This window comes from Lutra lutra, chromosome 16 (genome assembly GCF_902655055.1).
Source record: "Lutra lutra chromosome 16, mLutLut1.2, whole genome shotgun sequence".
Classification (NCBI taxonomy): domain Eukaryota; kingdom Metazoa; phylum Chordata; class Mammalia; order Carnivora; family Mustelidae; genus Lutra; species Lutra lutra.
Genome location: NC_062293.1, coordinates 57,987,338 through 58,000,228, shown reverse-complemented (window position 1 = coordinate 58,000,228; position 12,891 = coordinate 57,987,338).

Genomic DNA, 12,891 nt, shown 5'->3' with positions numbered 1-12,891 from the left:
CTTGCTATGGTGGAGGTTAGGTCTTCGTTAAGTTCCTTGCAAGGTTGGGTTTCTAAGATGGCCCATGTGGGTTTTCACTAACAGAATTGTGCAAGACAGCAGTCTCACTGAACCCAGAAAACATTCTGTTACTCTCTTTGGCAGCTCGCTGAGCCCGAGGATGACAGGCAACAGTGGAGGCGGTTTCAAGGGCGTCTTGCGGCACAAGGGAGAGGTTCTGCCTCTCCCTGGCTAGCCATGCACCAACTCTGAACTTGGAGTCTGGCCCCAAACCTCAGCCTGCTCTGTGGTTTGTCCTTGAAATAGTAAATGACTCCTTGCTGTGTTCTGATGCCCGCTTTCCCACCGCTTATGTTTCTGAGAACAGAATCCCCACTGGCCCCAACTAAAAGACCTCTGCTGAACAGTGGCTGAAATCATCCCTTTCCTTCTGACCTTGATGTTCTAGGAGTGTGGCCCTCTCCCCGCATCAGGAAGCTGGCCGATGCTCTTGGTCCTACTATGGGAGCTTCACCAGCGACCTTGTGACCTAGGAGAGAACTACGTCAATAGCAATTAGCTTCTTATTCTCTGATCCAAGTTTTTCCATCTATTTTATGATTCTCCTTGCTTTTAGCTAGGACACTTTGCTTTATCTCAAACAAGTATTTCCACAGTCGTAGTTCTCCATCTTCGGACATCAAACCTGATTTTTAAAAGATAAAATGTTGCCTTTGAATACACACATATGTAATAAAAATGTAAAGAGCTATGGGGAATGATAGTCGACAAATTTAGGAAAATAGTTACTACCACTTGGTGCTGATGGGGGGAGAGTTACTATAAATTGGTAATGAATAATATCTTAGAAGGGGCACAAGTGTTCATTATATTATTCTGCATACTTTTATTATTGCAGAAATATTTAATAATAGATTTAAAGGGAAAGACTTTTGTATCTGTTCCCACGGTGGTTAAACATGTTTGTTATTCTCAACACCTGCTGTCTCTCTCTTAACCTCTATTCAATCACTGGTTTTCTTTTTTCTTGTGAACCTCTGCCAGCATCCTCTCTCTTCCCCTTGCTCCTTGAATCTTGATTGACATCCCTCCTCCAAACTTGACATCTGTTCTTGCTAATAATGCTCTCACTGGGTGGTCCCAATTATGCCTCTTTATCTCCTTGGAAACTGTGGAGTCTTAAAACATCAATGTCTCTTACCTGCCACCTCTTCATTTACTGTGCAGAGTCACAGAATTTTAGAGCCAGATTCATTTGAGATCATCTATTCCAAACTTCTCATCATGTAGAAGAAAAAAAAAAATGGACACTTGGGGATTTAAGTTCATCTTCAGCAATAGCAAAGCCAGGATTCCAAATGAGGCTAACTTCAAGTCAGATTGAAAACCAGGAGGAGGTCTTTGCTCCTGTCCCTGGAAATGTGGAGGTGGGAGGCAGGTTGATGGATTCCCTAAACTGAATGCAAAAACTAAGAGGAAAATATTTACAATTGCACCAAAAGGAATAAAATATCTAGGAATAAACTTAAGCACAGAAGTGAAGGACTTGCAGTCTGAAAACTACAAAACACCGATGAAAGAAGTTGAAGGCAACACAGAGAAATGGAAAGATAGCCCAAGTTCATGGATTAGAGGAATTAATATTGTTAAAACATCTCTACTACCCAAAGCAGTCTACGGATTCAATGCAATCCTTATCCAAACACCAACAGCATTTTTCACAAAACAAGAACAAATAATACTAAAATTTGTATGGAACCACAAAAGACGCTGAATAGCCAAAACAACCTTGAGAAAGAGAAACAAAGCTGTGGGTATCATAATCTTAGATCTCAAGATACACTACAAAGCTGTAGTGATCAAAACAGTATGGTATTGTCATAGAAGTAGTCACACAGAGCAATGGAACAGCATAGAAAGCCCTAAGCCCACACTTATATGGTCAATTAATCTTCAACAAAGCAGGCAAGAATATACAATGGGGAAAAGACAGTCTCTTCAATAAATGGTGCTGGGGAAACTGGACAGCTACAGGTAAAAGCATGAAACTGATCACTTTCTAACATCATGCACAAGAATAAACTCAAAATGGATTAAAGTCCTAAATGTGAGGCTTGAAACTGTAAAAATCCTAGAAAAGAGCACAGGCAGTAACTCCTCTGACATCGCCATTTTAACAATTTTCAGATATGTCTTGCAAGGGAGGAGACAAGGCAAGGGAGGGAGGCAAGGGAGACAAAATAAAAAATTAACTATTGGGACTACATCATCAAAATAAAAAGCTTGTGCACAGCACAGGAAGCCATTGTTAAAACAAAAAAGCAAAATAATGAATGGGAGAAGATATTTGCAAATGCTATATCCAACAAGGGGTTAATATCTAAAATATACAACTCAACATCCAAACCCCCCAATCTGATTAAAAATGGGTAGATGACCTGAATAGACATTTTTTTAAAAAGACATACAAATGGCCAGCAAATGCATGAAAAGATGCTCAACATCACTCATCATCAGGAAAATGAAAATCAAAACCACAATGAGATACCACCTCACACCTATCAGAATGGCTGAAATAAAGAAGACAAGAAGTAACAAGTGTTGACAAGGATGTAGAGAAAAAGCAATCCTCCTACACTGTTGGTGGGAATGTAAATTGGTGTAGCCACTGTGGAAAACAGTATGGAGTTTCCTCAAAAAACTAAAAGGAGAAACGCCATATGATGCAATAATTCCACTACTGGGTATTTACCCAAAGAAAATGAAAACACTGATACAAGAGCACCAATTCAAAAAGATACAAGCCCCTATGGTTATTGCAGCATTATTTAATAAGAGCCAAGATATGGAAGCAACTTAAGTGTCCACTGACGGATGAATGGATAAAGGAATTGTGATAGATATATATAATGGAATATTATGCAGCTATAAAAAAGGATGCAATCATGCTATTTGTGACAATGTAGATGACCTAGAGGATATTATGCTAAGTGAAATGAGCCAGACTGTAAAAGACAAACACCTTATGATTTCTTTTGCATGTGGACTCTAAAAAAGAGAGATGAACAAACAAACCAGTAACAAACAGAATCAGACCTATAAATGCAAAGAACAAACTGACAGGTGCCAGAAGGCAGGGGGAGGACGTGATAGACAAAATGGTGAATGGGAGATACAGGCTTCCAGTTATGGAACAAGTAAGTCATGGGAATAAAAGGTACAACATAGGTAACACAGTCAGTGGTATTGTAATAGCATTGTACGGTGAGCACAACATAATGTATAAACTTCCCAGATCACCATGTGGAATGTCTGAAACTCAAGTAACAGGCTGTGTTAACTCTACTCAAATAAAACAGAAATTTTAATTTTTTTAAAGATTTAATTAATTTATTTATTTGAGAGAGCGAGTGAGAAAGCATGAGTGGAGAAAGGTCAGTGGGAGAAGCAGACTCCCCGCCGAGCAGGGAGCCCAATGTGGGACCCAATCCCAGGACTCCAGGATCATGACCTGAGCCGAAGCCAGTCGCTTAATCAACTGAGCTACCCAGGCGTCCCAAAACAAAAATTTTAAATAAAAAATAAAGAGGTGATTAAGGTAAAATAAGCTCATTAAGGAGGGGTCCTAATTTAGAAAATTTATTGGTGTCCTTATAAGAGAGGAGATCAGGACACAGATGTGCAACTGTGGAGAGGGAAGACTACATGAAGACTCAAGGAGAGAAAGACCATCTGGGAACCAACGAGAAAGGCCTCAGAAGAAACCAGTCTTGCCAACACCTTCACCTCAGACTTCTAGCCTATGGAATTCTGAGAAATTAAATTTCTGTTGTTTAAGCCAAACAACAACAAATCAAAAATCTGAGAGGAAAACCCCAGTGAGGCAGAAAGTGGTTGGTGGTTGAATGCTTCTCTCTCTCCCCGTCTCTCTCTCTCTCTCTCACTCTCTCAGCAGTCTAGAGCAGAAGAGGGCCAGATACCTAGAACAGGGGTTATATCATTTTATTTCTCTCCTTCACATTGCTGTGGGATGACTGCTTCACACACTATTGCCAGTGGATAGAGAGAATTGACATTTTAATGATGTTAAGTCTGTCTACCAAAACACATGATACGCTTTTCATTTGTTCCAGTCTTTTGTCCTTCAGCAGAGTTTTAAAGTTTTTTTTATATAGGTCTTGTATATTTTTTGTTAAATTTATTCCCAGATAGTCTATTATTTTGTTGTTGAAAGAGAAAATTCTAAAAGCTTCCTGAGAGAAAGCAGATCACCCACAAGAAACAATAAATATGTTGACATCAGACTTCTCAACATCAAACTGGATGCAAGAAAACAATGGAATATTTCAAAAAACTTGAGAACTTTTCAAATCTTAGTATTATTTTATGCATTTTAACTGTTATTAAATGTGACCATGAGGGGATCTTGGGTGGCTCAGTCAGTTAAGCATCTGCCTTCGGCTCAGGTCATGATCTCAGGGTCCTGGGATCGAGTCCCGCATTGGGCTCTCTGCTCAGCGGGGAGTCTGCCTCCTCCTCCTGTCTCTCTCTGCCTGCCTCTCTGCCTACTTGTAATCTGTCTGTCAAATAAATTTAAAAAAAATAAAAAAAAAGGAACCATTTAACAAATTATTTTCTTAGTGGCTGCCCTGGGGATTATAATTAGCATTTTAATTTAACAATGTAGTTTGGATGGATAATAACCTCATTTCAATAGTCTACAAAACTTTTGCTCCAGTATACCTCCATTCCCTAACAATATGCTATTATTGTCAAATGAATTACATCTTCAGACATTATAAGTCAATCAATAAAGTTTTATAATTATTGCTTTATGCAGTTGTTTTTAAATGACATAGAAGAAAAGAATTATAACAAAAATACATTTATATTGCCTTCTATATTTATGTACATAATTACCTCTCCTAGTGCTCTTTATTTCTTCATGTGTGTTCAAGTTACTGTCTGGTGTCCCTTTAAGGATTCCCTTTAGTATTTCTGAGCAGATCTTCTAGTGACAAGTTTTCTGTAATTGTTTATCTGGGAATATCTTAATTTCTCCTTCACTTTTGAAAGAGAGTTTGGCTGGGTATAGAATTCTTGATTGATGGTCTTTTTCTTTCAACCCTTTGAAGATATCATTCCACTGTCTTCTGCCTCCATGATTTCTGATAAAAAGTCAGCTGTTAATCCTATTGAGGCTCACTTGTACATGAGAAATAGTTTTCTTTTTACTGCCTTCAAGATTTTCCTGTCTTTGGTGTTCACCAGTTGGACCATGATGTGTTTAGGTGTGGATCTATTTGAATTATTTTACTTAGAGTTTGTCAAGTTTCTTGGATGTGCACATTGTTTTTGTCAAATTTGGGAAGTTTTTAGTCATTATTTTTTTTCAAATATTCTTTATTTCCCTTTCTCTTCTCTTTCTGGGACTCATATTAGGTATATGTTGCTATTCTTGATGGTATCTCACAGATCTGTGAGGACCTGTTCATTTCTCTTTCTTTCTTTTTTTCACTCTTTTCTTTAGACTGGATAATCTCTATTTTTTAAAGATTTTATTTATTTATTTGACAGAGATCACAAGTAGGCAGAGAGGCAGGCAGAGAGAGAGAAGGGGAAGCAGGCTCCCTGCTGAGCAGAGAGCCCGATGCGTGGCTCAGTCCCAGAACCCTGGAATCATGACCTGAGCCAAAGGCAGAGGCTTAACCCACTGAGCCACTCAGGCACCTCTGGATAATCTCTATTAATCTATCTTCAAGTTTGTTGATTCTTTCTTTGGACAGCCCAAATTTACTATTAAGTCCCTTTTGTAAATTTTTCATTTCAGTACTTGTACTTTTCAACTCTAGAATTCCTCTTCTAATTTTTTTTTTTGTAATTTTGTTGTTGTTGATATTCTTTATTTGGTAAGGCACTGTTTCATACTTTCCTTTTTTAAAAGATTGTATTTATTTGAGAGAGAGAGAGAGTTCATTGGCCGGGGGGTGGGGGGGTGGCAAAGGGAAAGGGAGAAGCAGACTCCCCATTGAGCTGGGAGCCCAGTATTGGGCTCAATCCCAGGACCCTGGGATCATGACCTGAGCTGAAGACAGATGCTTAACTGACTAGCCACCCAGGTGCCCCTCTTTTAATTCTTAAGACATGTATCCTTTAGTTCTTTAAACATATTTATGATAGCTGGTTTAAAGTCTTTGTCTACTAAATTAAACATCTGTGCCCCTCGGTGATGTTTTCAGTTGGCTGTTCATTTTACTGTGTATGTGGCATACTTTTCTGTTTCTTTGCAGAGCTTGCAAATTTTTGTCTAAATTTAGGCACTTAAAATAATGTATTGTAACAACCTAAAATCAGATTCCCTCTCCCCAGGTTTGTTGTTGTTGCTGGTTTTTTAAAAACATTATTATTATTGTTTTTCCTGTGGCTGCTTATTTGTTTAGGGAATTTCCTAAATGAATTCTGTCCATTCTATATTCCTTGCAGTGTGCAGCTCTCGACCTCTCTGCTGGCCCTTATTTTTTTCCTTCAAGTTCTTATTTTTAAATCTGTTTTCTAGGGTTTACTCTCGGTTCAGTATAATTTAGTGGTGAACCAATGATCAGTCCAAAGATTTCCCTAAATGCCTTGTGTATATGTCTCCTACCCTTTTACAAGAGGATCTGTATCTGAAAGCACACATCAAACTTCAGTTTACAAAATGGCTTTAGCTCTTACTTCCTGAGTGCACAGGGCCTGAAGGTCAGCCAGAGGTGAGTGACTGAAGCCTTCTTCTCTCTGAGGTCTCTCCCAAGCATGCACACTGTGCAGCTTTCTAGATCCCCAGGAACATGTCGGAGCTTTTCAAAGTCCTCTGTGGTTTTCTAGTTATGCAGAGCTTACTTTTAAACTTCTGTTGGTGTTGGCCAGACTCTTGTTTCCTCTAACCCAAATCACAAACTTTGGCAGCTGATGTGTTGCCAGAAGACTACTATTGTTTTTGGTAGTGCCCTAAGTATAGTTTTTATTTTCCCCCTGAGCTGAGCTGTAAGTCAAATGAAATAAATAGCCACAACACCCTGGCAATTCCAGGGAGCTGCGAAAGTGGACAAAATATTGACAGGGCTCTAGGGATGGGGCTCTTAACAGAGCTTCAGAAGAAGTCAGTCTTCTCCATTAGCTTTGAGACTGTTGACTTTTCACGACTACTGGGCCACCAAGCTGCAGAGGGAGCGAGGATGAGAATAATCCCAAGTTAAAATGTGACAGGCACCACAGTCTTATTGAAGCTCAGTAATTTCTCTTGGTTAGATGATTCCCAGTTCATGTGGTAGCTCTGGCACTTTTCCAGAATTCTGAGATGGTTGGTTTTAGTTATTTGGCCAGTATTTTTGTTGCTTTTATAGAAGAGTGGTTCATCAAGGTCCTCGCTTTACCATTCCAGAAGTCAACCTCCCTTGAAAGCATTTTTATTTTTATTTTTTTAAAAGATTTTATTTATTTATTTGACAGACAGAGATCACAAAGAGGCAGAGAGGCAGGCAGAGAGACAGGAAGGGAAGCAGGCTCCCTGCTTCGCAGAGAGCCCGATGTGGGGCTCGATCCCAAGACCCTGGGATCATGACCTGAGCCAAAGGCAGAGGCTTTAACCCACTGAGCCACCCAGGCGCCCCCTTGAAAGCATTTTTAAAGGAGAAGTACTTCGCCAAGATGGGAAATTAATTCAAAATGAAGCAATGAGCTATGCAAAGTAAGAGAGAGAACATAACTTAGAAACGTGAAATGTTACTTAAATTAGCAATGCATCTCTCCTAAAAAAAATCTGTTACAGATAATTTAGAAGTAACACCCTGGATTGGAAGCATGGCTGGGGAAGGGGAATGGTGACCTGGTGGGAGGAGGAAAGACTGGAGGGTGATGGAACATGTCTTGTTTAAAGAAAAATCTAGAGCTGTCAAGGTTAAGAAATCGACAGGAGAAAGAATAAATTTAAATAAGGGTCATGATACATCAGCATCAACCATGAGGAGGGTATAAAAAGGATGTATTATTTTCTACAGAATAATTTGATCTTGGCAACAGAAAGCAGAAAAATCCAAGGAAGGAAATTTTGAACTATTCCAAAGATGGAAAGGAGTAGAGAGAAAGTACAATAAATACAAAACACAAAATGATTCAGCAAAATATGTCCTGAAGTAAAGTTAAGAAATATAGGGGAGGCTGAGTCAAGCTCACAGATCAAGACACAGAGACTTTCTGATCAGATGTAAAACAAGATACAGTAATATATTGTTAGCAAGGATCATAGAAGCAAAATCGGAAAAACAACGGTTAAAAAAAGCCTGGCACATTAAGAAAATAAATAACTCTAGGGTAGCAATTTTAACATCAGAAGAAAAAAATGAATTTAGGGTAAAAATAAAGGACCAATGGAGAGCTTACATACTAATAAAGGATAATAAAAATATACCAATCATAAGTATATATGCACCAGGAATGCAGCCTTAAAATATATAAAGCAACAAATAGCTAAGATGGGGAGATGGATATACCAGCAATTATATTTTGAGGTTTTAGCACTTCTTCAGAATATGATACAGCAAGCAGACCCAAAATAAGCAGGATAGAATATTTGACCAAGATAATTAATAATCTGGAGCTACGCTTGCACACACACATACCTCTTTATACCTAACAAACAAAGGACCTCGCCATGCATTACCAAGGATGGTATTGGTTACATTTTCCAACTACAATGAGACGCAGATACAATCTAGTAAAAACAGAACATTTAAAAATCCCATATTCCTAGGAAAAAATGAAAACTACCTTTGGGCTAACAAAGAAACCGCAAAGAAAATCATGAAACATTTGGAACTGTACTGCAAGGTCAGAGTTTGTACCAAAGCAATACATAAGGGAAATTAACATTCTTGACATTTATTGGAAAACAAGAAATACTCAGAACAACAGAGGTGAGTGTGTAACTCAAGGGGGGAAAGCAACAGAGTAAACCCAGAGAAAGAAGAAGGAAGGATGCAATAGAGCTAATGCAGAAATGAAAACAAAAACAATGGACAAAATTAACAAAACCTGGGACAGGTCTTTTGAAAACTCTAGACACAAACCTCTGATAAAAGTAGCTAAGCAAAAAAGACTGTGTTCAGCTAAGTGTGCGTGATGTTTTTTGGTTCATGCTTGTCAACTTAGTTGTGAGACAGCTGTTTCTCTCCCAAAGAAAGATGAGGAGGCGGAGCCCCTACAGGAGGCAGAGCCTATGCCCAGGAAAGCAAAGACTTCCCCAGACATCCTGTGCAGATGTCTACCTGCAAGCGAATCTGGGAAGGTAAGCATTTCACTTGAACACATTTGCTGCCAGGAACACAGTTTGGGTAGAGGAGAGAGAAGAATGAGTGTTGAGTAGGCAAGCAGCAGTTTCTGTCTCAACAACTATACACCAATGCATTTGAAAACTTGGGTAAAAGGAGTACAGAAAAATGTAAAAGGTTAGATGAATAAACCGAGAACAAGAATGTTTGATGAACAGTTCTACCATTTGTTGACCAGATGAGTCTTTTTTTTTTTTTAAGATTTTATTTATTCACTTGACAGACCGAGATCACAAGTAGGCAGAGAGGCAGGCAGAGAGAGGGGGGGAAGCAGGCTCCCTGCTGAGCAGAGAGCCTGATGTGGGGCTCGATCCCAGGACCCTGAGATCATGACCCGAGCCGAAGGCAGAGGTTTTAACCCACTGAGCCACCCAGGCACCCCGACCAGATGAGTCTTATCTCTTATGAGTGGCTCCATAAAATAGAAAATATAAAGGCGAGACTGGCATAACCATAACGACAAAACTAGCTTAGGAAAAAGAAAAAAAAAAGCAAAGTGAACATTTATGCAAAAATCTTCAATAAAATATTGGCCAGCCAAGTCCAACAGTGTATTTTTTAAAAACACAATTTATTGGGATGAAATAGGGATTATCTAAGAATTCACGGCTAATGTGAAATTCACTACATGAATGGACTAAGGAAGAAAAATCACATGACCTTCTCAATAGGTGCAGGAAATTCTTGATAAAGTTTGTGCTGAAAATGTCATGAAAATGAGGAAGAAAAGGAAAGGTTTTTGGTTTTTTTTAAACTTAATAAAACCCTCAGCAGACATCACACTTGATACTTTAGATGCATTCTTTTCAAGGTCTGGAGCAAAACGAAAGTGGTATTAGAAGCCTTTGCTAACACACTTCCTGCCTGGACAGTTGCAACGGTCTGCCCAAGACAGGTGACCTAGACCCCAAAATCTCCCCCCAGCTCAGACCTATTGTTCACAAGGCAAGGGGCAAGAGAGGGTCAAAAACTTTCAGTACACCTCCGGTGGCTGGTAAAACCTCGCCAGAAGCAGCATAATGTTCAGAGGAAGGACTGAGAAATTTGCAGTGGTCGGATCTGCCCTCAAGCCATGTTCCACCGTCTAATAGCCTCGATGCTGGGCAACTCAGTCGGTTAAGCTCTCCAAGACTCAGTTTCCCCTGCTGTAAAATGAGCCATAGTGCTGTGAAAATTACAAGCATTCCCATATGCAGGTGTCAAGCCCAGAGAGGGAAGGCACGGTTCAACCCAGGAGAGTTCCCTTTCCCTAAGGTTGGCAGCTAGGGTCACCAACCTTGCTGTCCATGGCTCCTCCTACAAAATCCACTGCAGACTCGGTTTCTCGGCCCCGGCCCGTCCCAGCCTCTGATCCCTGCTCCCTGGCCACTTATCCGAACCAGTTGTAACATAGAGACTGACAGAGTGGCTCAAACAGACCTAGCCTGGAAGTTAGTTAGTTCACCTGTAAAAGGAGTTCATGCTCTGATTGAACGGGACAAGCTTTGCCAAGTTCTTAGCATGGATTCTCAGGATCCTTGCCAGTCCGGGGGCGGAGCCCAGATTTATCTTTGAGCACCGACTCTGCTCAGTTGAAAAGGTCACACAGTGAACCACCAACATCAGAATTCTCCAAAGGATCGTCCAGGAAATACTAGTTCTGCAAGATAGTGATGGGTGTTACCTCGAAGGAGGTCGTGTTACCACATGGCTACGGGGAATTACAGGTCCGACAGAGCCAAACGAGTTTGTTAGGGCTTTACGGAGCCTTTACTAGCTAAGAGGTGTTGTAACCTTCTAAGAGGTGACAGTAGTTTATACCATTTTCTGACACATGGTGGGGGGGACACATGGCTCTTCATGTCAGGATCCTCCCAGAACTTGCCCCATGCATGTATCTTTTCTTTTGGCTGATTCTTTTATTATTGTTGTTTTTGTAATTAAGTAATCTCTATGCCCAACACGGGGCTCGAACTCACGACCCTGAGATCAAAAGTCACATGCTCCCCAACCGGGCCAACCAGGCTCCCCTCTTCTGGCTGATTCTGGGTTGTTAACACTTTTCTGAGTTCTAGGAATCATTCTGGTGACTTCTGGAACCTGGGGGGGGGGATGGGTGGGGAACCCCCACATGTGTAGCTGGTTGGTCAGAGTGAGGGTGGCCTTGGGGGTCCGAAGGGAGTTGGGGGCAGTTGTGTACCCTTAGCCAGTGAAATTTGGCCTAACCCAGGGTGCCTGGTGTCAGAAGTCCTTGCAATTATGCAATGAGAGAAGTTAGACGTAAAATCGTAGATACCATAGTCTTTGGTGTGTTTTACAAACCACTACGTAGTGACAGAGAACCAACCGGTCAGTGGCTCTTTAGGACCAGCGTGGAGGAGAGATTCCCAAGGGGCAGGAGGAAATCTGGGGGGTGATGGATAAGCTCACTGTCCTGATTGTGGTGATGGTTTCAAGGGTGTGGATTTGTGTATATGTCAACTTGTACCATTTAAATAGGTGTATCTTATTATATATAAATAATACCTCAATAAAGCTTTTTTTTTTTTTTTTTTTTTTTTTTAAAGCTCAAGGTCGGGGCATCTGGGTGGCTCAGTCAATTAAGCATCTGCCTTAAGCTCAGGTCATGACCGCGGGGTCCTGGAATCGAGTCCTGCACTGGGCTCCCTGCTCAGCGGGGAGCCTGCTTCTCCCTCTGCCTGCTGCTCCCCCTGTTTGTGCTCTCTCCCTCTCTCTCTCAAATAAACAAATAAAATCTTAAAAAAAAAAAAAAAGCTCATTGTCGTCCTCACCTGTCACGACCCTTTCAAGAACCTTCCATGGTTTACCAAAGCTTACAGAATCAAGGTCTTCTGTGACCTGGCCCTAAGCTCTCTCCCCAGGCTTGTCTGTCAGCACCACACCACGCAAACCCCACGCCCCTGCCCCGAACTGTGTTTCTTGCCATTCCCCAAGCAGACTCCACGCTTTTTCCCCCTCGGTAACTCTGTTCATCTGTTCCTGCTGCCTGCAATACCGTTCCCCGAGTGACCACTCTCTCCCCACCTGTTAGCTTGGCTTAAATGTCATCCCCACGAAACCTTCCTTGAATTCCTGAGTCAGGAATGATCTGTCCCTTTCCTCACTCCAGGGATGCTGTTTGCGGGGACTTTTCCACAATGTCCTGCTCTGTCTTAGGTATGCGTGTGTCTTTGTACAAAACAAATCTCCCCGTTAGATCATTGGCTTCTTGGGGTGGGGGAGGGACTATGCATTTTCTTCATTCTTGGTTCCCCAGGACAGGGAGTATGATTCTTCACAGAGGACGGTCACATTAACTAAATAGCCCGAACACAGATTTCTCGGTATCCTCCCCCTCAAATCTTTGAGATCCTTAAAATGTCAGGTCCCTTACCTCCTCCTTCTCTCCCACCTCCTGCTCCTTTTTCTCCTCCTTCCTTCCTTCTTCAGGTCAAACCACGTTTACTAACTTCAATCCTTCCCCAAACCAAGTCCTGTTCCCCATCCTTTTGTCTACATTAGAGGAACACACCCGTGTTTGCATTTT